General features: G+C 45.5%; 1 protein-coding gene across 1 annotated transcript in view; it reads left to right on the forward strand.

Annotated features, from left to right (window-relative positions):
• Positions 1 to 24,005, forward strand: part of LOC128705977 (Protein phosphatase PP2A regulatory subunit A) — a 649,426-nt gene that overhangs the window by 70,836 nt on the left and 554,585 nt on the right. The gene's annotated exons all lie outside the window — the stretch shown is intronic.

Genomic DNA, 24,005 nt, shown 5'->3' on the forward strand with positions numbered 1-24,005 from the left:
AACCATTACAACCACACAGTGTATAGTAGTGAGCAACCATTACAACCACACAGTGTATAGTAGTGAGCAACCATTACAACCACACAGTGTATAGTAGTGAGCAACCATTACAACCACACAGTGTATAGTAGTGAGCAACCATTACAACCACACAGTGTATAGTAGTGAGCAACCATTACAACCACACAGTGTATAGTAGTGGGCAACCATTACAACCACACAGTGTATAGTAGTGAGCAACCATTACAACCACACAGTGTATAGTAGTGAGCAACCATTACAACCACACAGTGTATAGTAGTGAGCAACCATTACGACCACACAGTGTATAGTAGTGAGCAACCATTACGACCACACAGTGTATAGTAGTGAGCAACCATTACAACCACACTGTATAGTAGTGAGCAACCATTACGACCACACAGTGTATAGTGAGCAACCATTACGACCACACAGTGTATAGTAGTGAGCAACCATTACGACCACACAGTGTATAGTAGTGAGCAACTATTACGACCACACAGTGTATAGTAGTGAGCAACCATTACGACCACACAGTGTATAGTAGTGAGCAACCATTACAACCACACTGTATAGTAGTGAGCAACCATTACAACCACACAGTGTATAGTAGTGAGCAACCATCACAACCACACAGTGTATAGTAGTGAGCAACCATGACAACCACACAGTGTATAGTAGTGAGCAACCATTACAACTACACAGTGTATAGTAGTGAGCAACCATTACAACCACACAGTGTATAGTAGTGAGCAACCATTACAACCACACAGTGTATAGTAGTGAGCAACCATTACAACCACACAGTGTATAGTAGTGAGCAACCATTACAACCACACAGTGTATAGTAGTGAGCAACCATTACAACCACACAGTGTATAGTAGTGAGCAACCATTACAACAACACAGTGTATAGTAGTGAGCAACCATTACGACCACACAGTGTATAGTAGTGAGCAACCATTACAACCACACAGTGTATAGTAGTGAGCAACCATTACAACCACACAGTGTATAGTAGTGAGCAACCATTACAACCACACAGTGTATAGTAGTGAGCAACCATTACAACCACACAGTGTATAGTAGTGAGCAACCATTACAACCACAGGAGAATCTTGTTCTTCAAGATTCTCCTTTGTATGGACTGATGAAGCCACTGTGTGGCGAAACGTTTCCTCAATAAAGATACCCAAGAGTTGCACATGTGTCTAATTTATCAGCAACCATTACAACCACAGTGTATAGTAGTGAGCAACCATCACAACCACACTGTATAGTAGTGAGCAACCATCACAACCACACAGTGCATAGTAGTGAGCAACCACACAGTGTATAGTACTGAGCAACCATAACAACCACATAGTGTATAGTAGTGAGCAACCATAACAACCACAGTGTATAGTAGTGAGCAACCATTACAACCACACAGTGTATAGTAGTGAGCAACCATTACGACCACACAGTGTATAGTAGTGAGCAACCATTACGACCACACAGTGTATAGTAGTGAGCAACCATTACAACCACACTGTATAGTAGTGAGCAACCATTACGACCACACAGTGTATAGTGAGCAACCATTACGACCACACAGTGTATAGTAGTGAGCAACCATTACGACCACACAGTGTATAGTAGTGAGCAACTATTACGACCACACAGTGTATAGTAGTGAGCAACCATTACGACCACACAGTGTATAGTAGTGAGCAACCATTACAACCACACTGTATAGTAGTGAGCAACCATTACAACCACACAGTGTATAGTAGTGAGCAACCATCACAACCACACAGTGTATAGTAGTGAGCAACCATGACAACCACACAGTGTATAGTAGTGAGCAACCATTACAACTACACAGTGTATAGTAGTGAGCAACCATTACAACCACACAGTGTATAGTAGTGAGCAACCATTACAACCACACAGTGTATAGTAGTGAGCAACCATTACAACCACACAGTGTATAGTAGTGAGCAACCATTACAACCACACAGTGTATAGTAGTGAGCAACCATTACAACCACACAGTGTATAGTAGTGAGCAACCATTACAACAACACAGTGTATAGTAGTGAGCAACCATTACGACCACACAGTGTATAGTAGTGAGCAACCATTACAACCACACAGTGTATAGTAGTGAGCAACCATTACAACCACACAGTGTATAGTAGTGAGCAACCATTACAACCACACAGTGTATAGTAGTGAGCAACCATTACAACCACACAGTGTATAGTAGTGAGCAACCATTACAACCACAGGAGAATCTTGTTCTTCAAGATTCTCCTTTGTATGGACTGATGAAGCCACTGTGTGGCGAAACGTTTCCTCAATAAAGATACCCAAGAGTTGCACATGTGTCTAATTTATCAGCAACCATTACAACCACAGTGTATAGTAGTGAGCAACCATCACAACCACACTGTATAGTAGTGAGCAACCATCACAACCACACAGTGCATAGTAGTGAGCAACCACACAGTGTATAGTACTGAGCAACCATAACAACCACATAGTGTATAGTAGTGAGCAACCATAACAACCACAGTGTATAGTAGTGAGCAACCATTACAACCACACAGTGTATAGTAGTGAGCAACCATCACAACCACACAGTGTATAGTAGTGAGCAACCATTACAACCACAGTGTATAGTAGTGAGCAACCATCACAACCACACAATGTATAGTAGTGAGCAACCATTACAACCACACAGTGTATAGTAGTGAGCAACCATCACAACCACGCAATGTATAGTAGTGAGCAACCATCACAACCACACAATGTATAGTAGTGAGCAACCATCACAACCACACAGTGTATAGTAGTGAGCAACCATCACAACCACACAATGTATAGTAGTGAGCAACCATCACAACCACACAATGTATAGTAGTGAGCAACCATCACAACCACACAATGTATAGTAGTGAACAACCATCACAACCACACAATGTATAGTAGTGAGCAACCATCACAACCACACAGTGTATAGTAGTGAGCAGCCATCACAACCACAGTGTATAGTAGTGAACAACCATTACAACCACACAATGTATAGTAGTGAACAACCATTACAACCACACAGTGTATAGTAGTGAGCAACCATCACAACCACACAATGTATAGTAGTGAACAACCATCACAACCACACAATGTATAGTAGTGAGCAACCGTCACAACCACACAGTGTATAGTAGTGAGCAACCATCACAGCCACACTGTATAGTAGTGAGAAACCACAACCACACAATGTATAGTAGTGAGAAACCATCACAACCACACAATGTATAGTAGTGAGAAACCATCACAACCACACAATGTATAGTAGTGAGAAACCATCACAACCACACAATGTATAGGGACAAGAATTTAGTGAGATACATTGGAGGGAGAGTAGTGGAACCTCTGGGAGTAGGAATGCAAAGCATAAGCTGGCAAGTGTAAGTGAAGACTTGAATATAGACATGGTGGAGACATCAGTTGTCGTTGGCTTGTAAACGTACGGTAGTACTAGTTAAGGCTCAGGGGAAACTATTGAGTCCTGAATCCCGCTTATACACATACAAACACTACATGGATTATCAATGGCATTCAAATGAAAATGCCGTATCTAATATAAAATCAAATGAAATAGTCATATTGTCACACACCATAAATCACAGCCTACAGAAAATCCAAGTGTGTTGTACTGTGCCTGGGGCGGAGACAAATATGGACAGCCGGGTAAAATTAATGGAGCCTGTAAATACGAACATCCCAAGTTATAATTTTATCTCCCAAATTAGGCACATATATTTCAACCAAAAATGTGTTAGTTCAGTAAATAATAAACGACGCTATGACTGTCATAGCGATGTTTGCAGCTTTCCTGGACACTCGTATTAAACACTACCCGGACAACCAAATATACATATTGGGTACAATCTATTTAGATATGACCAAAAAAAGCAGATTTCAAGGGAGGGAAGGATAGTATCTTGACCAGGCGCCAGATCAACGGGGCTGTGATGGATATGAGGTGCAGGGGGGTTCCAGCAGCAACAGCCTGGTTGACGAGGTCAGCACCAAACGAGCCTGGTCCATGCCCAGGCTCCGAGAGTAGTAGGACTCTCGAAACTCATCAAAGGTATGTCAAAGGTCTGTGAGAGTCGCTAATTTGTGCTGAGATAATTATTGCCTCGCATGATGGAGTTTTCGAATTGAAAATCTAGAATAAAAGCTAGCTGTTATTATGTATAGTTAGGCTTGGCTGATGAGGCTTTGATCAGCCAGGAGGCCTGGTCTGGGACCGGGCCGCAGAGGCGTTATTCCCAGGAAAATCCTTCCGGTGTATAAACTAACAGATACAACTTAGCAACAGTAAAGACCTGCTGTTGAAAATCGAACTACCTGGAAAATCACTCTAAGCCGGTCTCAGAAGTCCTGTTGCTTAGTCTTATTTCAGTTGAAGACGCTGAAATAGACGAATATAGTAATAACTGTAAAAGGAAAGGTTTCAGGAGGCCGCCTGGAAAATTTTTTTTACTTTCTATTCATTAATAATGATGTTCTGGCAAGGAATATAACGGTGTCAAACAAGGAGACCCTCTCACAATATAATTGAAGGTCAGACGTACATACACACTGAATATGACCACCCCGTCGGAAACGCTTTCTATAGTACACTCAGCATGTTCATTTTTAACAGTAGATACATTGTGACCAAATAAACCATGAACTGACTGAAATAAGCTGAAGAGATGTTCAAATTTGTTAGTCATACAATGTCTCAAGATGATGTTCTGAGCGTCACAAGAATTATGGTCCAGGCAGATACAAGTTAGAGACACATCGACCGACCCATCTTCTCTCTACAATCCAAGAAGAATCTCAGAACTTTTCAGTAACCGCAGAATTTCCCAAGAACAAAAAAAAAAAAAACGCTAGTTAGAGAAATTGAGAACTATGAGCTTAATTAAATTGAACGCATCAGAGTTTAGAGAGAGAGAGGGAGAGCAAAAAGGTTATTATTGAAATTGAAAGAAACTCAAAATGCATTTTCTCGTTCAAAATCCTGGGCAAAAACTTCATCTAGTTTTTGGTCCTTGCTTAAAGGAGATGGAACTTGCACTGGTGACAACGACATGAGTGAAATACTGAAGTTACAATAAGATACACTGTCAAATGAACGTGAAATAGAAACCTGTTTAATGTTTTGCGGTGGTAGATTTGCTGATATTTTGAATCTCCTGAAACTAAGATAATGGTATATCTTACAAACTTCTGCTTTTATTCAGAATATATCACTCATATCTTCCCCCGTCTCATGAGCTTCGTAATAGTTCTTAATCCCATAATATTTCCTTTCCATCCCAGGAGATCTGGTTAAGACGGGGCCGTGGACAAGATAACACCCATAACCACTAATACATAACCCCACTCGACTTTGAAGAGGCTATTAATACTATGCCCATTATTCTGCCTCAGGCAGAAGGAAGTTGAAAGCCAGCGGAAAGCTTTGGTAAAGTGACCAAAGCTCAACTTTCTTGGTTATATGGTTAAGACCCAAAACTGAAGTTTTATTTCAGATGTCCGAAGGATACCTGAAGGATGTTTCCGGGGGTCAGTTTCTTCGCGACCCTGTCTCAGATCAGGGCTCCTGTTGGATCAAGGCCTCATTAACACGGCTGTTACTGCTAGCCCCACGCATCCCAACGTACAAACCACATCACGACTTGTCAAGAACTGGAGGAACTTGCCAAGTTCCCTCTAGAAAACAACCAAAGGTTTGTTGATAATTTCCCTTATGCTCGGAGGGAGGGCGTTGAAGAGTCTCTGGCCTCTGATGCTCATTAAGTTCTCTCCTAGTGTGCTTATCACGCCTCTGGTTTTGATTGACGTTATTTTGCACAGTCTCTTGTCATGCGCAGTGATTACAGTGTTCAGGTTTGGGACCAGTCACAGTTCTTGTACACCTCCCTTGCCTGCCGGCAGGAGTTAGACCAGTCCCAGTTCTTGTACATCTCCCGTGCCTGCCGGCAGGAGGTAGACCAGTCCCAGTTCTTGTACATCTCCCGTGCCTGCCGGCAGGAGGTAGACCAGTCCCAGTTCTTGTACATCTCCCGTGCCTGCCGGCAGGAGGTAGACCAGTCCCAGTTCTTGTACACCTTCTCCCGTGCCTGCCGGCAGGAGGTAGACCAGTCCCAGTTCTTGTACACCTTCCTTGCCTGCCGGCAGGAGGTAGACCAGTCCCAGTTCTTGTACACCTTCCTTGCCTGCCGGCAGGAGGTAGACCAGTCCCAGTTCTTGTATACCTTCTCCCGTGCCTGCCGGCAGGAGGTAGACCAGTCCCAGTTCTTGTACACCTTCTCCTGTGCCTGCCGGCAGGAGGTAGACCAGTCCCAGTTCTTGTACACCTTCTCCTGTGCCTGCCGGCAGGAGGTAGACCAGTCCCAGTTCTTGTATACCTTCTCCCGTGCCTGCCGGCAGGAGGTAGACCAGTCCCAGTTCTTGTATACCTTCTCCCGTGCCTGCCGGCAGGAGGTAGACCAGTCCCAGTTCTTGTATACCTTCTCCAGTGCCTGCCGGCAGGAGGTAGACCAGTCCCAGTTCATGTATACCTTCTCCTGTGCCTGCCGGCAGGAGGTAGACCAGTCCCAGTTCTTGTATACCTTCTTCAGTGCCTGCCGGCAGGAGGTAGACCAGTCCCAGTTCTTGTACACCTTCTCCTGTGCCTGCCGGCAGGAGGTAGACCAGTCCCAGTTCTTGTATACCTTCTCCTGTGCCTGCCGGCAGGAGGTAGACCAGTCCCAGTTCTTGTACACCTCCCGTGCCTGCCGGCAGGAGGTAGACCAGTCCCAGTTCTTGTATACCTTCTCCTGTGCCTGCCGGCAGGAGGTAGACCAGTCCCAGTTCTTGTATACCTTCTCCCGTGCCTGCCGGCAGGAGGTAGACCAGTCCCAGTTCTTGTACACCTTCTCCTGTGCCTGCCGGCAGGAGGTAGACCAGTCCCAGTTCTTGTATACCTTCTCCTGTGCCTGCCGGCAGGAGGTAGACCAGTCCCAGTTCTTGTACACCTTCTCCTGTGCCTGCCGGCAGGAGGTAGACCAGTCCCAGTTCTTGTATACCTTCTCCTGTGCCTGCCGGCAGGAGGTAGACCAGTCCCAGTTCTTGTATACCTTCTCCCGTGCCTGCCGGCAGGAGGTAGACCAGTCCCAGTTCTTGTATACCTCCCGTGCCTGCCGGCAGGAGGTAGACCAGTCCCAGTTCTTGTATACCTTCTCCTGTGCCTGCCGGCAGGAGGTAGACCAGTCCCAGTTCTTGTACACCTTCTCCTGTGCCTGCCGGCAGGAGGTAGACCAGTCCCAGTTCTTGTATACCTTCTCCAGTGCCTGCCGGCAGGAGGTAGACCAGTCCCAGTTCTTGTACACCTTCTCCTGTGCCTGCCGGCAGGAGGTAGACCAGTCCCAGTTCTTGTATACCTTCTCCTGTGCCTGCCGGCAGGAGGTAGACCAGTCCCAGTTCTTGTACACCTTCTCCTGTGCCTGCCGGCAGGAGGTAGACCAGTCCCAGTTCATGTATACCTTCTCCTGTGCCTGCCGGCAGGAGGTAGACCAGTCCCAGTTCTTGTATACCTTCTCCAGTGCCTGCCGGCAGGAGGTAGACCAGTCCCAGTTCTTGTACACCTTCTCCTGTGCCTGCCGGCAGGAGGTAGACCAGTCCCAGTTCTTGTATACCTTCTCCTGTGCCTGCCGGCAGGAGGTAGACCAGTCCCAGTTCTTGTACACCTTCTCCTGTGCCTGCCGGCAGGAGGTAGACCAGTCCCAGTTCTTGTATACCTTCTCCAGTGCCTGCCGGCAGGAGGTAGACCAGTCCCAGTTCTTGTATACCTTCTCCAGTGCCTGCCGGCAGGAGGTAGACCAGTCCCAGTTCTTGTACACCTTCTCCTGTGCCTGCCGGCAGGAGGTAGACCAGTCCCAGTTCTTGTATACCTTCTCCTGTGCCTGCCGGCAGGAGGTAGACCAGTCCCAGTTCTTGTACACCTTCTCCTGTGCCTGCCGGCAGGAGGTAGACCAGTCCCAGTTCTTGTATACCTTCTCCTGTGCCTGCCGGCAGGAGGTAGACCAGTCCCAGTTCTTGTATACCTTCTCCTGTGCCTGCCGGCAGGAGGTAGACCAGTCCCAGTTCTTGTATACTTTCTCCTGTGCCTGCCGGCAGGAGGTAGACCAGTCCCAGTTCTTGTACACCTCCCGTGCCTGCCGGCAGGAGGTAGACCAGTCCCAGTTCTTGTACACCTCCCGTGCCTGCCGGCAGGAGGTAGACCAGTCCCAGTTCTTGTACACCTCCCGTGCCTGCCGGCAGGAGGTAGACCAGTCCCAGTTCTTGTATACCTTCTCCTGTGCCTGCCGGCAGGAGGTAGACCAGTCCCAGTTCTTGTATACCTTCTCCTGTGCCTGCCGGCAGGAGGTAGACCAGTCCCAGTTCATGTATACCTTCTCCTGTGCCTGCCGGCAGGAGGTAGACCAGTCCCAGTTCATGTATACCTTCTCCTGTGCCTGCCGGCAGGAGGTAGACCAGTCCCAGTTCTTGTATACTTTCTCCTGTGCCTGCCGGCAGGAGGTAGACCAGTCCCAGTTCATGTATACCTTCTCCTGTGCCTGCCGGCAGGAGGTAGACCAGTCCCAGTTCATGTATACCTTCTCCTGTGCCTGCCGGCAGGAGGTAGACCAGTCCCAGTTCATGTATACCTTCTCCTGTGCCTGCCGGCAGGAGGTAGACCAGTCCCAGTTCATGTATACCTTCTCCTGTGCCTGCCGGCAGGAGGTAGACCAGTCCCAGTTCTTGTACACCTCCCGTGCCTGCCGGCAGGAGGTAGACCAGTCCCAGTTCTTGTATACCTTCTCCTGTGCCTGCCGGCAGGAGGTAGACCAGTCCCAGTTCTTGTATACCTTCTCCTGTGCCTGCCGGCAGGAGGTACTCAAGTTCTAGCTTACACGTAGTAATATATGTTAGTCTTCTCATATCTGAAGATTACTTGAAAAATATTTTCTGGGTCACCACCCGCACAGCGTCTTGGTTGATGGTGTTATCAGCTAGGCTGTTTGTGGTACCCACAGTTTCCTCGTCATTCGCACTACAAACGTGTGTTTTTAAACTCTTTATACTGTGCGAAAAATCTTTTAGCAAGTTGCCGCTATGTAAGCTAGAGGATTGTGATTTTTATGCTTTAGTTGTAGCCACGAGTCTTGGCGTCCAGTCTTCAGTGTCTTATTTAAATTAATTTATTTACAATCTTTTTTTTAAATACATAGATAAATTAGCAGTGTGATTACCTGTTCTGTATGTAGGTTACATAATTGGAACAAAGCTGGCTATCTTTCCAAGTCATATTCCGTCTTGTAGGATTCGTTTCGTTAATCAGGTGATGAAATCTACCAGATTGAGTTGGTATTTACTGTAGTTGTAATACTTACTATCTCTCACTCCTCACTCCGTCAGTTTAAGTCACTATTTAAAAAAAAAAAACAAAGAAATAGCATCCGAAATTATTGAATGGAATAAAGGTCCTCAAAGTTTACTCTCTGGAAAGTAGGCAAGAAAGTTGCATCGTAATATATAGTAGGAAGCTTAACACGATACACAAATAACCCGCACATAAAAGAGAGAAGCTTACGACGACGTTTCGGTCCGACTTGGACCATTGACAAAGTCACACTGTGACTCTGTCAATGGTCCGAGTCGGACCGAAACGTCGTCGTAAGCTTCTGTCTTTTATGTGCGGGTTATTTGTGTATCGTTCCAGTCACGGTATTGTGCCTTTTTTTGTTATTTAAGCTTAACACGATTCCGTGGTCTGTTTGCAACCATGTTATTACGATTTCGTGAGTCGTGATGACGACTTTGAGGGGACTTGAGCTGGAGTTCGCCACAGTCACGCTGGTGTGGGATTCATCTGTAAGAACCTGCATTGTGGTCACAGTAAGGTACATGCTAGCTTCCCTGTAGTGTAAGAACCTACATTGTGGTCACAGTAAGGTACATGCTAGCTTCCCTGTAGTGTAAGAACCTACATTGTGGTCACAGTAAGGTACATGCTAGCTTCCCTGTAGTGTAAGAACCTACATTGTGGTCACAGTAAGGTACATGCTAGCTTCCCTGTAGTGTAAGAACCTACATTGTGGTCACAGTAAGGTACATGCTAGCTTCCCTGTAGTGTAAGAACCTACATTGTGGTCACAGTAAGGTACATGCTAGCTTCCCTGTAGTGTAAGAACCTACATTGTGGTCACAGTAAGGTACATGCTAGCTTCCCTCTAGTGGGGGTAAATTACCCCCTGGGGGTAATTTAACCATTTTTGGGGGGTAATGGAGGGGTGACAGAAAAAAAGTTATGAATTCTGAAAATCAAGAAAACAATGCGGTACCCGGTATGAGGATTATTGTTAACTTTGTCTTAGTATATAAAGAGAGCCTTGAAGTTGTTGGTATCATTCTCAACAACGTATCTGTGCGAGAAGGGCTTCTCAACTGTGCTGGGTATGAAAACAAAAAAAGAGGACTCGCTTGAATGTTGCAAACGATGCCAGGCTGGCACTTTCAACCACGAAGCCAAGAATTCCTAAACTAGCTTCAAGTATGCAACTCCATCCATCCCACTGATGTTCTTGACATCTTTGGTAATAGTCATTAGAGATGCACAATGTTCAAATACAATAAATAAAAGAAAATATCTCAAGTGTTTTAATTTAGCCATATATATCAATAATAACAACATTTTGTGAAAGGGGTAACATGCTTTATGTGGCATGTTAAATTGGGTAACAAGCTGAAAAAGTTTGGGAACCACTGCAGTCTAGTGTAAGAACCTACATTGTGGTCACAGTAAGGTACACGCTAGCTTTCCTCTAGTGTAAGAACCTACATTGTGGTCACAGTAAGGTACATACTAGCTTTCCTCTAGTGTAAGAACCTACATTGTGGTCACAGTAAGGTACACGCTAGCTTCCCTCTAGTGTAAGAACCTACATTGTGGTCACAGTAAGGTACATACTAGCTTTCCTCTAGTGTAAGAACCTACATTGTGGTCACAGTAAGGTACACGCTAGCTTTCCTCTAGTGTAAGAACCTACATTGTGGTCACAGTAAGGTACATACTAGGTTCCCTCTAGTGTAAGAACCTACATTGTGGTCACAGTAAGGTACATGCTAGCTTCTCTGTAGTGTATAGTTGGATGAATGTTACTAGAGGCAGGTGTGGAGTTGTTAACACTGTGAGTGTTAACACTCTCGCCAAGGCTTCAAATACCACCTGTTCACTGTTTTATTATAACTGGAAACCTCTCAAGGGAGGTTCCTTGATGCTGGTCAGGGGCTCTTGATCTAGGGAATTGGATCTGTGCTCCAGTTCCCTGAATAGAGTCTGAATACATTCTATCCCCTCCCCCCCCAACAGGAGCTGTATAATCCCTACGGGTTTAGCGCTCCCCATGATTATAACTGGAAAATACTGCAGGGATTGTTTCTAAATATGTAAGTTAAAAATTTTCCTACCAGAGCAGAAGGCTTGACAGGCGGTACAAAATACCAACAATTAAAAGTAGGAGTATATTAAGAGTTAAAAAAGTACATAGAGTGCATCCAAGAGTTTCCAGGGCTCTCCGTAAATAAATAAAGAAGAAACATGATGTTGTCTCAGAAGGAAGCTAACAAGGTCCTCTACTTTGTTCTTGATAAGTCTGTGCTGTCAAATATATGAAATAGTATTGCTGGAACAAATTACAAGTTATCATGGAGTGGAGCAGTTAGTGTAAGAAGCGTCACAGTGACCCTCATGCATGCACTGATAATGACCTCAGTGACAGTGTATCCTTGCGATTGGTCTGCTAGGTAGACCCCTCCAAACTGATTGTACGTTTAATATATCAAGCAAGAGTTCTAGTCTGTGACCTGGCCCGGGATGCCACCTGTGGATCACCCATCTCTTCTATTTCCGCGATCATTTTCCATCCATTATTTGAGCTTGTTTTATCTATATATTCTTTTAGGCGTTGACTCCATACTAGCTACATATTCCACCCTGTGTAATAAAGTTTGTGACAATCACCACCACTATATCTTTAAGTGAATATAATACTTTTTATCATAACATACAAGTGAAGGTTGTGTTGTTGGTGTGTCCCAATTGTGATCATTCGTTACTTACCAATGTTTACATGTTTACAATACTGTATTGTATACTGTATATTTTTCACTGTGTGCGATATAAGAAGCTTCACTTCAACAACCACTAGAAATATTGATTGCACAAACGATAGTCTTAAGGAATGGTATACAGCGGCTATCCACAGGGGTGTTTAGTGTTGTTATGCAAGTGTCAAAGGAAGGATTCTTGAACATCTTATACTCAGGTAGGATTGCTGGGTTTTTCTTTCTGTCTTATGTACATATAAAATAATATTTTAAACGTTCACTTACATTAAGTGTAAACTTAGCGCTACCTTCTTTTTGTGCTTCTTAATAGCTGGTATTTATGTAATATGTTTAATTGTCAGTATAGGTGACGTTATTAGAGCGGCGGAGCCAGTCATTCTCACCACCAATTACAGTTGACAAATCATACTACAAGTTAAATTATCCCTCTATTTTAGATAAGTGCAAACCCTATAATATATCTACAATATATCTAGTCAATACAATGTAAATCTTGAGGTTGAAATGAACAGAAGTGAGTAGCAATGTTGAGCACTCTGGGGACAATAGTGATTATTCAGGTCAACTACATGTGCTTCGCCTGTCATCAGTTTGGTATAGTTTTCTTGTATAACAAGCGTACGTTTTACAACGAATTAGGTTACCCGTGGCTTGGATATTGAGGATTATAGTGCAGTTGTAGAAACTGCACGAATTGAGAAGACACATACCATAAATTCTACCCAGCCAAAAGCGAAATTATGCAAATTCTATGTTTGGGGCATCTGTAAGCATGGAATATCATGGAAAAACAGATGGGTTATGCAACTTTGACCATCCCAAAAAATGTCGTGATCGCCCGTCTAAAGGAATGTGTCGTTCTCCGTCCTGTAAATTCTTTCACCCAGAAATGTGCCGCTCTTCAGTCGTCCAAAAACAATGCTACAACACCAGCTGCCCTACATACCATCTAAAAGGGACCAGGAGGTACAGACCTCACAAGACAAACATTAGTAGTTACGACAGCCTCACTCCAAGCGTTTTCTTTAGTGGCAGGAAACGAAACAAGAAAATGGAAGGAAATAAAACTAGTCCACCACCTTGGAGCCTTGTTGGACTGAAGGCTCAGCCAGTGGCCCCCCAGAACCACAACTACTGATGCCAATAACAAAATCCCCCCCCCCCAACAAATACAAAATACAACCTCGTTTATATTTGTTAATATACAGGGAACAAAATACCTTTTATCAGTGGACTCCTAGAGGAGCCAAATCCTTCCAGCCCCATCCCCATACATCTTACTGCTTGGTGATTTCAACTTAAGGCATACAAAATGGAAGAATGTAGCAAATAATGTCATAGCAGAATCAATCCCTGGAGGAAGAGCAAATAAAAGGTCACACACATGAGCTACTAAATCTGCGATAAACACACCCTAAGTCAGCAGATAGTGGAGCCAACAAGACTGGAAAACACACTTGACCTTATCTTCACAAATAATGAGGACCTGGTAAGAGACAACAATATAAAAAACAACTAATTATGATCACAATCTAATCGAAGTTGGAAAATCTTGGAAGGAATGGTCCCAAATCTGCACACAGAAATCACTCCCTACGAAAGTAAAAGACTGGGCAGGCGATGCAAAATGCCGCCAATAAAAAGTAGGGGCGCCATTGGTACACTAAGAGAAAACACCATAAGTGTCCGGGTCCCAAAACTGTTCAACAGCCTCCCATCAAGCATTAGGGGAATTGCCAATAAACCCCTGGCTGCCTTCAAGAGAGAGCTGGACAGATACCTAAAGTCAGTGCCGGATCAGCCGGGCTGTGGCTCGTACGTCGGACTGCGTGCGGCCAGCAGTAACAGCCTAGTTGATCAGGCCCTGATCCATCGGGAGGCCTGGTCATGGACCGGGCCGCGGGGGCGTTGATCCCCGGAATAACCTCTAGGTAACCAGGTACATGCACAAGGGTCCTGATCATCAAAATTCCCGTAGCTGTGAAGGTGTCTTCACCAAATACAACTTCAAGAACATCAGCTGAGACCAGGTAAACCATGTCATAAATGAAACGTGTTGAAAAGTTATCTTAAATAACAGGGATCCAAACCAGTACCTTGAAAGGTTCAACTTCATGGCAGCTGAATTATGTTCAGGCATATTTCCCTAAGAACGAAGAAGAGAAGAAGTATACCGGAGAAAGAAAGATGCTCTTTCTACAGAAAACGATGAAGAATCAATGAACTCCTCAATTGAAAGAAATTCGAAATATTTCTTTTCATATACCAAAAACCAATAGACCCCTGGCTGTCTTCAAGAAGGCACTGGACAGGCACCTAAAGTCAGTACCTGACCAACCGGGCTGTGGTTCGTACGTCAGGTTGCGTGCGGCCAGCAGTAATAGCCTGGTTGATCAGACCGTGATCCACCATGAGGCCTGGTCTCAGACCGGGCCGCGGGGGCGTTGACCCCGAAACCCTCTCCAGTCCAGGTAAAAACAACGCAAATACCACATCTAGTTTCGGACCCTTGCTCAGACAGGATGGGACTCTCACAGATGACAAAGAAATGAGTGATATACTGAAATCCTAATACGTGTTTAGGGAGCCACTAATAAGTCTAAAGATCGACAGTCCAAGTGATTTTTTCATGAATGAGCCTCAAAACTCCATCAATGTATGCCAGATTTTTTACTTTACCCTAACTCCGATAGACTTTGAGAAAGCCATTGACAACATGCCCATGCACTCAGCCTCAGGCCCAGACTCCTGGAACTGTGTGTTCATTAAGAACTGCAAGAAACCTCTCTCGCGTGCGCTAAGTATACTATGGAGAAGGAGGTTAGGCATGGGTGAAATTCCACAGTCACTTAAAACAACGGATATAGCCCCACTCCATGAAGGTGGCAGCAAAGCATTAGCTAAGAACTATAGATCAATAGCTTTAATGTCCCAAATCATGAAAGTCTTTGAAAGAGTGCTAAGAAGCACAATTTCAGACCACTGCATAATCTAGGGCAGCGTGGGTCCAGGGCAGGTCGCTCCGGCCTCTCGCAACTACTATATCACTGATATGATCTTGGATGCACTGGACAAAAAACAGAATGCATATGTAATATACACAAACTGCAAAAGCCTTTGACAAGTGCGATCATGGCGTAATAGCGCACAAAATGCGTACTAAAGGAATAACTGATAAAGTGGGGGAGATGGATCTTCAACTTTCTAACCAATCGAACACAAAGAGTAGTGGTAAACAAAGTTAACTCATAAGCTGCCATAGTGAAAAGCTCTGTTCCACAGTACTCGCCCCCATCCTGTTCCTCATCCACATATCAGACATAAAAAGAGATATAATCCACAGCATCGTGTCATCCTTTAGAGACGATACTAAGATGTGCATGAGGCTGTTATCTATTGAGGACGCGGGTAACCTCCAAGAAGATATAAACCAAGTTTTCCAGTGGGCAACAGAAAACAATATGATCATTGAAGACAAATTCAAACTACTCTGTTATGAAAAACTAGAGGAGATAATAACTAGAACTGAGTATACCATAAACTCTGATCATGCAATAAAGCGGAAAAGTAATGTGAGGGACCCGGGACTGGTAATGTTTGAGGATCTCACTTTCAAGGATCATAACAGTGCCACGATCACAACTGCAAATTAAATGATAGGATGGATAATGAGAACGTTCAAAACAAGAGATACCAAGCCAGTGATGATCCTTTTCAAGTCACTTGTTCTCTCTAGGCTGGAATATTGCTGTACATTAACATCTCCATTCAAAGCAGGTGAAATTGCAGATCTAGAGAATGTACAGAGAACCTTTACTGCACATATAAATCCTATCAAACACCTCAACTACTGGAAACGCTTGGAAGCACTTGACTTGTACTTGCTGGAATACAAGCGAGAGAGATGTATCATAATCTACACTTTGAAAATCCTGGAAGGAATGGTCCCGAATCTGCACACAGAAATCACTCCCTACGAAAGTAAAAGACTGGGCAGGCGGTGCAAAATACCCCCAATGAAAAGTAGGGGCGCTTAGCAGGAATGCATAGCGGCGTTCGTGTTTCAGAAATAGAGGAATTATAATCGTTAGAAAACAGTAATTGATATTGAACGATGCCAACTACGGAGTGAGACTAATAGTTAATATGAACCATATATTTTTACCTTGTAGAGTGGTCACTATTAACATAAATGTAAACATCATTGTTGTGACGTCATCGGAGTGTGGTGACGTCAGATGTCAGCTTTACATATGACTCAGGGTTGGTCCCTCCTAAAGTCTGCTGTTACACAGCTTAATTAACCATGGCTTGGGCTCAAGTGGTACAACACTCCTCATGGTGTTGGTAGAGAGAGACAGGGCTCACCATAATGTACTATCTTTAATACACATTATTATTATTATTAGATACAATACTTAGACATACAACTAAATATTCAGCACACGATTGTCTTTCTTGGGAACATGAATAAAGAAAGAATTCATCTGGTATATGTAAGCAAGTCTGTTTCATCATCCCCCATCTTCATTCCATCGCACTTATCAGCATTATACTCCATTATACATTTATTGCTCCACTTCCTCAACTTGCCAAAGTCTTGTAAATACTGACTTCTAGACACTAGGGGCATGGATGTGCTTGTGTAGTTACAGATTAGTAATCTCTTACTGCGCTGTGTGGTATCTGAACTATAGGCCGGTATCTTTGATATGTTCTGTATATTATCCAAAGGTTTTCAGAAGCCTGGAGACGTGTATACTAAATGAAAATAAGCCATTATTGCGATTAGCGAACGTTGGAGAAAGTCTTTACTTGCGCTCAGTTACCCACACGGGCTTAGCACTCGCCAAAAATATAAAGCAAAGTCATCTTGCTTTCCTAGAAAAGCATGTTTGATTTTATTTTGTAAAACAGTTTAAGACGGTAAAGAAAAGCGCATTACATCACCTGGAACAGAGCGAGTTGGTCTGAAAACTGACAATGTTTTGCATTCTGGCAGGATTATTGCTCTTTGCTGGCTCTTCAATATGAAAAAAATGGCAGGTAAATCTTGTTAAGTTTAGTGTGCACTTCGTAATATCTGTTATTCCAATTTAAGAAGCCTGGGGAATCACCATGAACATTAACATACTTGACGAGGTATTTTTATACTGTGTGCAAGTAAAACTTCGTACTATTTACCTGTCATTGTACCTGTTCATTGGATAGAAAAGATCAATAATCTTTTCTGTCCAGAGTGTAGAACGTTAAACAAGTTACTGTTTCACACTCGTCTGACAAGATGGTAATACCTCAGAAGGTAGTTACTGTTTCACACTCATCTGACAAGATGGTAATACCTCAGAAGGTGGTTACTGTTTCACACTCGTCTGACAAGATGGTAATACCTCAGAAGGTGGTTACTGTTTCACACTCGTCTGACAAGATGGTAATACCTCAGAAGGTGGTTACTGTTTCACACTCGTCTGACAAGATGGTAATACCTCAGAAGGTAGTTACTGTTTCACACTCGTCTGACAAGATGGTAATACCTCAGAAGGTGGTTACTGTTTCACACTCGTCTGACAAGATGGTAATACCTCAGAAGGTGGTTACTGTTTCACACTCGTCTGACAAGATGGTAATACCTCAGAAGGTAGTTACGGTCTGCTAACCTGACACTGAAAATTACTATATACTTTAAGAACTATTTTTCTAATTCCCTGTCTTCTCGCTCCTGGATGAGGGCTTCACTAGCTACCTGTGTGTTATAACAGTATGAATATAGAACACACATGTTTATAATTAACTGAGTACATATATGTGGCAAGTTAGCAATGGCCTGGAGTAGGCTTGGATTTTTTATGGCAGTAGTGAACAGTATCAAGTGCTAGTGAGTAGTATGTTTACCAGAATGTTACTCCTAGAGTGTTGTCAGGATAATTAACCTCTGAAGTGTTAGCAAGTACAAAGAAAGCCGTGATAATGTATCACCACTTCGGTGACATGTTTGTTGGGTTGGAAATAATGAGTGGCTAGCACATCAGTACCACAAACATTAATTCCAACACTAACAACAAAGAATATACTAAACTGATTTTTTCGCGAAATATAAAGTCTTAAACCAAGCAACAACAAAACCATTTACTAGTGGGTTCCTCGCTTAGGTGAATGCAGTGTTTGCAGGTTTGACAGAGACCCATATTAAAGACTGCTTGGATAACGAACCCAGACAACAAGGAGAAAGAGTGATCTCACGTTTTCCCAGTGAAAGTTAGAAATTTAAATTTAGTTATTTTTCTTGTATATAACCCACCAGATGCAGGCAACTATCACTCTAGTGATTAATTCGTCTTAAAACAACAAATAGTGGAAACTAGTAGATTAGAAAATAACCATGACGAAAGTGTGGAGTGAACTAGGACCACTTACATTGATGACAAATAAACGAGTGAAAAATTGAAATGACGATACACTTTTGTGTTCAGTGAACCATTAATATGACTGGAGTTTTGCATATAAAATGAATGTTCATAAAGAAAAAGTACCGGCATCGAAAATTTCTGAAATAACGCTAACCCCACTGTATTTTGAAGAAGCCATTGATGGTACATTTTGAAGAAGCCATTGATGGTACATTTTGAAGAAGCCATTGATGGTACGTTTTGAAGAAGCCATTGATGGTACATTTTGAAGAAGCCATTGATGGTACATTTTGAAGAAGCCATTGATGGTACATTTTGAAGAAGCCATTGATGGTACATTTTGAAGAATCCATTGATGGTACATTTTGAAGAAGCCATTGATGTATGGCCATACACTGCCATAAACGCAGACCTGCCTTATATATCCTCTGGAGAAGGATTATGGACACACAGATCATCTCTGGAAAAAAAAATGTGTAATTTGAAGGCATTGATTAAAGGAAACGTTTCAGCACTGGAGACTTAACTGAAAATTAATTATCCGTGGTGGCGGAAGCCACTTGATTCTCCAGGTAACAGGACTGTAGGACTGATGCTGGTGGTGGCCGGAAACAGGACTGGAGGGAGGATCCTGCTGGTGGTGGCCGGAAACAGGACCGGAGGGATGCTGCTGGTGGTGGCCGGAAACAGGACTGGAGGACTGATGCTGGTGGTGGCCGGAAACAGGACTGGAGGGAGGATCCTGCTGGTGGTGGCCGGAAACAGGACCGGAGGAGGGATGCTGCTGGTGGTGGCCGGAAACAGGACTGGAGGACTGATGCTGGTGGTGGCCGGAAACAGGACTGGAGGACTGATGCTGGTGGTGGCCGGAAACAGGACTGGAGGACTGATGCTGCTGGTGGCCGGAAACAGGACTGGAGGGAGGATCCTACTGGTGGTCGGAAACAGGACCGGAGGAGGGATGCTGCTGGTGGTGGCCGGAAACAGGACTGATGCTGTTGGTGGCCGGAAACAGGACTGAGGGAGGATCCTGCTGGTGGTCGGAAACAGGACCGGAGGAGGGATGCTGCTGGTGGTGGCCGGAAACAGGACTGGAGGACTGATGCTGCTGGTGGCCGGAAACAAGACTGGAGGGAGGATCCTGCTGGTGGTCGGAAACAGGACCGGAGGGATGCTGCTGGTGGTGGCCGGAAACAGGACTGGAGGACTGATGCTGCTGGTGGTGGCCGGAAACAGGACTGGAGGACTGATGCTGGTGGTGGCCGGAAACAGGACTGGAGGACTGATGCTGGTGGTGGCCGGAAACAGGACTGGAGGACTGATGCTGCTGGTGGCCGGAAACAGGACTGGAGGGAGGATCCTACTGGTGGTCGGAAACAGGACCGGAGGAGGGATGCTGCTGGTGGTGGCCGGAAACAGGACTGATGCTGTTGGTGGCCGGAAACAGGACTGAGGGAGGATCCTGCTGGTGGTCGGAAACAGGACCGGAGGAGGGATGCTGCTGGTGGTGGCCGGAAACAGGACTGGAGGACTGATGCTGCTGGTGGCCAGAAACAGGACTTGAGGACTGATGCTGCTGCTGGTGGCCAGAAACAGGACTGGAGGACTGGTGCTGCTGGTGGCCAGAAACAGGACTTGACTGATGCTGCTGGTGGCCGGAAACAGGACTGGAGGAGGGATGGTGGTGGCCAGAAACAGGACTGGAGGACTGATGCTGGTGGTGGCCAGAAACAGGACTGGAGGACTGATGCTGCTGGTGGTGGCCAGAAACAGGACTGGAGGAGGGATGTTGGTGGTGGCCAGAAACAGGACTGGAGGACTGATGCTGGTGGTGGCCAGAAACAGGACTGGAGGACTGATGCTGCTGGTGGTGGCCGGAAACAGGACTGGAGGAGGGATGGTGGTGGCCAGAAACAGGACTGGAGGACTGATGCTGCTGGTGGTGGCTGGAAACAGGACTGGAGGAGGGATGGTGGTGGTGGTGGCCGGAAACAGGACTGGAGGAGGGATGGTGGCCAGAAACAGGACTGAAGGAGGGATGCTGGTGGCCGGAAACAGGACTGGAGGAGGGATGCTGGTGGCCAGAAACAGGACTGGAGGACTGATGCTGGTGGTGGCCGGAAACAGGACTGGAGGAGGGATGCTGCTGGTGGCCGGAAACCGGACTGGGGGATGGATTCTGCTGGTGGCCGAGAACATGACTGGAGGAGGGATCCTGCTGGTGGCCGGAAACCGGACTTGGGAAGGGATCCTGCTGGTGGTCGGAAATGGGACTGGGGGAGGGATGCTGGTGGTGGCCGGAAACCGGACTAGGGGAGGCATTCTGCTGGTGGCCGGAAACCGGACTAGGGTAGGGATGCTGCTGGTGGCTGGAAATGGGACTGGGGGAGGGATCCTGCTGGTGGCCGGAAACCGTACTAGGGGAGGGATGCTGGTGGTGGCCGGAAACCGGACTAGGGGAGGGATGCTGGTGGTGGCCGGAAACCGGACTAGGGGAGGGATGCTGGTGGTGGCCGGAAACCGGACTGGGGGAGGGATCCTGCTGGTGGCCGGAAACCGGACTAGGGGAGGGATGCTGCTGGTGGCCGGAAACCGGACTAGGGGAGGGATGCTGCTGGTGGCCGGAAACCGGACTAGGGGAGGGATCCTGCTGGTGGCCGGAAACCGGACTAGGGGAGGGATCCTGCTGGTGGCCGGAAACCGTACTAGGGGAGGGATGCTGCTGGTGGCCGGAAACCGGACTGGGGGAGGGATCCTGCTGGTGGCCGGAAACCGGACTAGGGGAGGGATGCTGCTGGTGGCCGGAAACCGGACTAGGGGAGGGATGCTGCTGGTGGCCGGAAACCGGACTGGGGGAGGGATGCTGCTGGTGGCCGGAAACCGGACTAGGGGAGGGATGCTGCTGGTGGCCGGAAACCGGACTAGGGTAGGGATGCTGCTGGTGGCCGGAAACCGGACTGGGGGAGGGATGCTGCTGGTGGCCGGAAACCGGGCTAGGGTAGGGATGCTGCTGGTGGCCGGAAACCGGACTGGGGGAGGGATGCTGCTGGTGGCCGGAAACCGGGCTAGGGTAGGGATGCTGCTGGTGGCCGGAAACCGGACTAGGGTAGGGATGCTGCTGGTGGCCGGAAACCGGACTAGGGTAGGGATGCTGCTGGTGGCCGGAAACCGGACTAGGGTAGGGATGCTGCTGGTGGCTGGACATTTCATTTATGCGCTGTTTTGTACATACGTGTTCATACCATTTAATTACACGATTTATCCCAGTCATTAAAAACTACGTATATAATGCCATGCCTCAAAAGTGGCACTCAAGCAGTGTCATTTTTGAGGCATATCAAAATGTTTGATAGTTTTAAGAACCAAGATTGTTAAACTCAGGGATTCGTAAAACTTACGCAGTAGGTGTTAAAAACATGTGGTTGTTGCCTTACAGTTGTTGAACCGTCGTCACGTGCTCTGGAATGCACTTAAACACGTAAAATACAGATCCTCAACACAGAAGCAGTCAACAAGTGTTATAATGGAGTAATAGAACACAAAATGTGTTCTAACCCAATAATTGGCAGATCGACATTAAACTTTGTAACAAATCGAACCCCTGATTAAGTAATATTCAAAACAAAGTAAAATGACAGTCTGGCACAGTGACGCGTGCGGCCAGTAGTGAAAGCCAGGTTGATCAAACCCTGATCCACCGCCAGGCTTGGTCGGTCCATGGGGGCGTTGAAGAATGTCCTCAGTTCCTTGTCGCAGGGCGTTGAGAGACGTGTCCTACCCTAGCCTAGGAGTGAACCCAGGACCACCTGGGTGATGTGCACTACTGACACCAAAAGTAGGTAACTCGGCAAGTTAGTTATCTGTGTTATGTGATATGAGTGGCAGATGCAAGTGGGTGATCACGCTGGAAATGATGTACCTCTTTGCAAAATTCAATGTAAATTTTCTAAATGACTCGCATACAATTCTTTATATAACATTGCGTATGTTATGTATTGTTTTTATCTTTAGTAATATAAAAGTTATGGTCAATGGTGGTCTGAAAAATTATATAAAAACATCGTAGGATTATATTATCAAAATAATAATAGCATTCGGTTTGCGTAGTATAGAATTGCGTGCGTTGTTTAGCTTGTATGGTGGCGCCTGACCTGAGCCTCCACGAGTGTATGCTTATATAGCCTTTATACTCTTTCACTTTAGCAAATTGTGATAATCTTCATACATAGCAACCATGCAGGAAGGTACTATCATTTTCCAAATGATAGTGAATCGGAAAGCTGTTCAGTGTTTTACGTTCTTCTAGACTTTCTGAACTTCTCTTCCTGACCCGTGTATTTAAAATTGCAATAGGAGATCAATTCTACAAGGTTCTCTTTGGATTTACCATTCATTCACTTACCTGCACTTCCCATTATTCTCATTTCTAGCGATGACCTCCCCTAACCATTAACAGTATAACAGGGTTTTTTTTTTTAACACATTGGCCATATCCCCCCGAGATGTAGGTGATCCGAAAAAGAAGAAACTCTTACCATCACTCACTACACTGTCTTGCCAGAGGCGCGTCGATACTACAGTTTAAAACTGCAAATATACCCACTCTCCCTGCAGGACTGTATTCCTCACCCCCAGGACTCACGTCCTGCCAGCTAATTTCTCAGAATCCCTTGTAAATGTTATCTTGCTCACACTTCAACAGCACGTGAAATCGTAAAAATCACTTGCCTCCATTCCTAACACGCTCACACATGCTTGCTGTACGTCTAAGCCCCTCGTACACAAAACCACCTCCACCTCCCTCCAGCCAGTCATTCCCAGGACGACCCGAACCCTGCCTCCCTACCAACACAGATTTATATACCCTCCCAAGTCGTCCTGTTTTGTTCCATCCTCTAAAAATCCGGAAAAATCTCATCAGCCCCTTTTAGTTATAGTAACTCTGCACCTCCTAATCTCCTAGCTACATACTATACCCACCACACATTGCCTCAGACACGACATCTTCACTGCCTCCAGCCTCCTTGTTGCAGCATTCACAACTCGTGCTTCACACCCACATTCTCTTAAGAGCGTTGGTTTCTGGCCTGGTCATGGACCGGGCCGCGGGGGCGTTGATCCCCGGAATAACCTCCAGGTAACCACTATACTCTCATCCATTCTTCGTTTTACCTCCATCGATAACGTTCTTTGTCTCCACAGATGCTTCAATGCACCGTTTACCTTTTTTTCCCTCGTGAGTTCTGTGGGTCACCTCGTCTTTCATAGACCCATCTGCTGACTAGTTAACTCCCAAATATCTGAAGACATTCACTTCTTCTCTACTCCTTCCCTCCAATTTGATATCCAATCTTTCATTGCTTAATTTTTTTT

This window comes from Cherax quadricarinatus, chromosome 3 (genome assembly GCF_038502225.1).
Source record: "Cherax quadricarinatus isolate ZL_2023a chromosome 3, ASM3850222v1, whole genome shotgun sequence".
NCBI lineage: Eukaryota > Metazoa > Arthropoda > Malacostraca > Decapoda > Parastacidae > Cherax > Cherax quadricarinatus.